The sequence below is a fragment of the Lissotriton vulgaris genome, chromosome 4_1 (genome assembly GCF_964263255.1).
Source record: "Lissotriton vulgaris chromosome 4_1, aLisVul1.2, whole genome shotgun sequence".
In the NCBI taxonomy this organism is placed as follows: domain Eukaryota; kingdom Metazoa; phylum Chordata; class Amphibia; order Caudata; family Salamandridae; genus Lissotriton; species Lissotriton vulgaris.
Window position 1 is genome coordinate 1,107,517,320 of NC_141691.1, and position 4,615 is coordinate 1,107,521,934.

At 42.3% G+C, this 4,615-nt stretch overlaps 1 pseudogene; it reads left to right on the plus strand.

The window, feature by feature from the left end:
• The first annotated feature begins 1,040 nt into the window (after positions 1 to 1,040).
• LOC147722935 (transcription factor IIIA pseudogene) lies at positions 1,041 to 2,020 on the plus strand (annotated as a pseudogene).
• Positions 2,021 to 4,615: the final 2,595 nt, after the last annotated feature.

Genomic DNA, 4,615 nt, shown 5'->3' on the forward strand with positions numbered 1-4,615 from the left:
CTCTCTCTGTATGCCCTGGGCCCCCACAGCTCGCACCTTGCTTGTCAGCCCACCGACGGTCATGTAGGCCATGGCCTACTGCTCATATATCCAGGGCGTCGTGCTCAGCCTCCTCACGGTCCACTTCAAGGACCCCCAGCGGAAGCACAGCGCAGCCCTAGGACGAGGGGGAAACTCCGGTCCCGCCAGCCACCTCACGTGAGTCGGCCCTCCGGGCGGACAACCTACCTCACCCGGTCCAGCTGACTGCCACCGACGACTTCACCGCCAGAAGCTCTACGGGACCGCAGGACAGAGCACTCCAGTCCCCGGGGCCTCCGGCAGCCTCCACGGTCCGATTCCGTCTTTCACTGCTTTGCGGTGGGCGGGGCCTCTCCTCCGGCGCTGCCGCGGCGCACAGCCCGCGTCTCGGGTCTCCTCTTCACGCAAGGCAGAGGCTTTAGGCCCACACCAGCGTCACTAGACCCCAATCGCACCTTCAGGATCCCGGCGCTTCAGGGTCTGTGGTCGGCGCTTTCGGCGCTCCTATCGCTACTCCGCTGGTCTAGTAGCGGTTCGCTTGCGGCAATGCGGGATCAGAGGGACATTAAGGATATTTATTCAGGAAAGTAAGGGCTCAGGCGAGGAACTTGCTCAAACAGCGGCCATCTCGTTCCGTGGCTAGCTCCGCCCCCCAAAATTAAAAATAAATGGTAATGTAATTCTCTGATATTAAGGGAGAGCAATGTATAAAAAAGGGGGTTGCACCTGGAGAGAAGGTGAATATCTAGCTGACTCAATTTGAATAATGATCAGGCTGAAAGGGGTAAAGAAATGATAATGCCAATATACAATGAAGCAAATTAAGACAACGTGAAGGACATCAAGATAACAGCTAAGAAAGCAGATGCAAGCATACAACTCTGGTACAAGTCTTGGCTTACCGTAAGGCATAATAAGGAACAGCAACAATCACTAGAAATGAGAAACGGACGCAAACCTACAAAGTCTCAAGTAAGGATTCGGTGTGTAAACAAGCTGGTATTAGGTGCTTTACAAACATGGCGGCCGTCGAAAGCTGGTCTCCAGACATCGAGAGCAGTGTGCTGCATGACTGCTTCGTTAGAAGCATGGGTAGATCGGCGTGGACGAGTTCAAGAAGCGCTACATCTTCTCCGATCCAGCCTGCAGTGCGTCTTTCAATTAGGCATGGAAGCTGAATGCGCACATGTGCAAGCACACTGGCAAGAGACCCTATGCTTGTGAGTATGGAGGTTGTGGAAAAGGCTTCACAAGAAAGTTCCATCTTGGTAGACACAGGTTAACACATACTGGAGAGAGGCCATTTTCTGTGTTCTGCTGGTGACTGTCGTGAAGCCTTCACTACAAATGCTAACTTAAGAAAACATCTAGATCAAAAGCATCAAAATAAAGAAAAGCCATACTTGTGTTATTTTGAAGGGTGTGGCAAGTCTTTCAAGAAACATCAACAGCTGACAGCACAAGAGTGCCATCACACCAACGAGATGTCATACAAATGCAGTAACCAAGGCTGTGAGAAAAGCTTTCTGATGCCAAGCAAATTGAAGCGTCATTAAAAGGTCCATCAAGGTTATGCTTGCAAGAAAGAGGATTGCCAATTTGTAGCTAAAACCTGGACGAACTATTAAAAACATATGCGTGAAAGCCATGTTGAAGATCACATTTGTGAGGTCTGTGAGAAGAAACTTAAACGTAAGGATTTTCTGAAACAACATCAGAAGATTCATTTGAGTAAAAGGGAAGTATATAAATGTCCAATAGAAGACTGCGGAAGAAAATACACAACTGTATTCAATCTCCAAAGCCATATTCTCTCATTCCATGAAGAGGCACGACCCTTTGTTTGTGAACACTCTAGATGTGGAAAAACCTTTGTAATGAAGGCGAGCCTTGATAGGCATGCTGTCATGCATGATCCTGAGAAGAGGAAATTAAAGGTGAAACTTCCTCGTCCAAAGCGAAGTCTTGCATCATGTCTCAGTGGATATTTTCCTCCTAAATCCAACACTGAAAGGGACTTCACATCAAGCAAACTAGTTGAGAAACTCATTGAGGAAAACCAGGCACCATTGTCTGTTGAAACATTGACGCTAAGTTATTGCAGGTGCTATTTATTTGGATCCAATTTTCTAAATTCTTTAGGGGAGGGTCTACTTATACTTTTTTTGTTTTCAACGAAAACCACTTTTACTCATTTGTTTCTTCATTAAATGTCAAAGATGCTAAAAAAAAAGCTGGTATTAGGTGGAATAGCAATGTGCCAATCTAAAATTTAAAAAAAGTATAGAGGCAATATGAAGGGCAGCATGTATCCAGGTAAATACTCGGTTATGAGCATACCCAGCCGGTAAAGGCATAACTTACTGTGTGGCGTGTTGACGCTCGGCCGTGGCCACTTGAGAAGGAATACACACGTACTGCGTGCAGCGTCTTTGATAAGGATGCATGGGTGTGACGTGCAGGGATAAAAACAGAAAAAGAAAGGACCAGCGCTGAGCGCCAAGAATAAAGGAAGATCGATTGGCCATATTGAAAAGTTTTGTCGATAATAGAATGGAGGAAACAGAGATAAAAAACGAGACTCAAAGAATAAAAAGTAAATTATAAAACAGACATATGCCTATATACAAGTGAGTGAGTGCATGGGCACAAACAAGTAGTAAACAGGCCCTGGTTTGAAATTAGAATGGACAGTTAATTGTGGTGACATATCCATGACAGGAAAAATGTACATACATACAAGCGTGGAAAGGAATTAATAATACATATATATGTGCCCATGGTCCCTTATATATCTTTGGGTTTCCTTGTTTGTTACAAATTCCGCAATACTGTCATCACTAGGTTGTGCCACCAACGAAAGGGCATGATCATCCAGCACCAGTGAGGAGCGAAGTAGGAGACTCAGGAAAAAAAGGAGATTTGTGCGCGCTGAGAAGTTAGAAGTAACTTGCAAGACAATCCCTGCAGGACTATGTGCGTGGCCTCCTATTTGGGACTGCTTCTGTATCCCAAGCAGTGGTCGAAGTGCATTAAAAAATAATTGGGAACTGTGATGCTCTATGCAATGGAGGTGGCGTGAGTGAGTGTGGAGGTGTAGTTAAAGACATGGCTAAAAAAACAACGTTTTCTGTAACTTTTTTCGGTCTTTTACCATCAGATAACTACATTTGAAATTATGCATAGCTTACGTGAAAATTAAATACAAGTTATGTTCAGTGGGAAATGTACTATCACACATTTTGAAACCTCTAAAAATGCACTGAACTAGATAGTCACAGGTTGGTGCAGTGGTGATTAGTGACTTTTGTATGTTTAGTGCTACAAAGTCCCAGCCTATGACAGAAAGCACTGCGAACATGTAAGTCATTATTTTAAACTTGCATTGCACATAGCATAAGATAAACTGCTATAAAATGTGCAAAAATGTTTAAGATAAAAACAAGTGCTTCTAAAATATAGATTTTAGTAATACCCAGACTGTACATAGTGTAATTGTTATATAATTGTATTTTAAAAACACACACATAACAGCTTAACTGGTAGCTCCCTTACAACACCTCACAAAATAATAAATTAGTGTCATCAGGAAGGTCAAATGATTCCACCAGTTAAAGCTAATACAGGCTTCCAAGTTTCCTTTACATTGCAGATTTATCAGTTTAGCACATATATGTTTCTGAACACGATTACCTGTGGAAAAACTCCGCCTTCCTGTACCTTAACTGCAGCCATTTCAATAAACCCTTTTTATTGAAAAAGCCCATCTCACTATTTCGCTGCAACTCTGTAGAAATGAAGCATGCATGATTGACTGAGTGAAATACTTATCTATTGTTTCCGTGACTCTAGAGATATATTTCTTACTCTTGGGAAACAAAGTTGTCATGTTTATGCGGTTGTCAGAAACGAATCCCTTCTTGTGAATTCGAGAAAGTTTCTAGTGACCTCTGAGCTAGCTGACACTCACTATTAAGTTTAATGTAACATATTTGATAGAGACCTTGTCGACCTCAGTCCTACGTCTAATGTATAGGGTATATTATTCCAATGTGCAGAGCCTATTGGGAATATAGGAACTACACTACAGTAATGCCTTGAATTTGCAATAATTGTCAGTCTTTATTATGAACCCTAATGTGCTTCACATTTAATTATGAAATGTTATTTGATATTGAACTTACATGTTGACCAAGCCCTTTGTGGAGCAAAACACTCCTTAAGGGATTAGAACAACTCCCAGTTCATCAGTAGAACTTGAGATTTAAAACAGAGTGAAAAGCGCCACATCAATCTCATGGATGACCCAAGTGTGGCTATCACTCCTTCAAGACTGTCATTACAAAGGAACAAATGGCCCCTTACTTTAGGATAGCACAAAACATAGCACATAGAATCATAATGAAATCTATGTCAAAAGTCTCAATGGATTTATATGAAAAACAGGGGGTCCCCGCAAGAAGGAGAATAACAATAAGAAGTTTGTGAAAGTTGAAAATACTTCCAAATGAATTTTACGAAAACTTTTTCACAGTATTGCAATTTATTAACAAAACTGGACACATCAAAATAATGACATATATTCGATAATCAA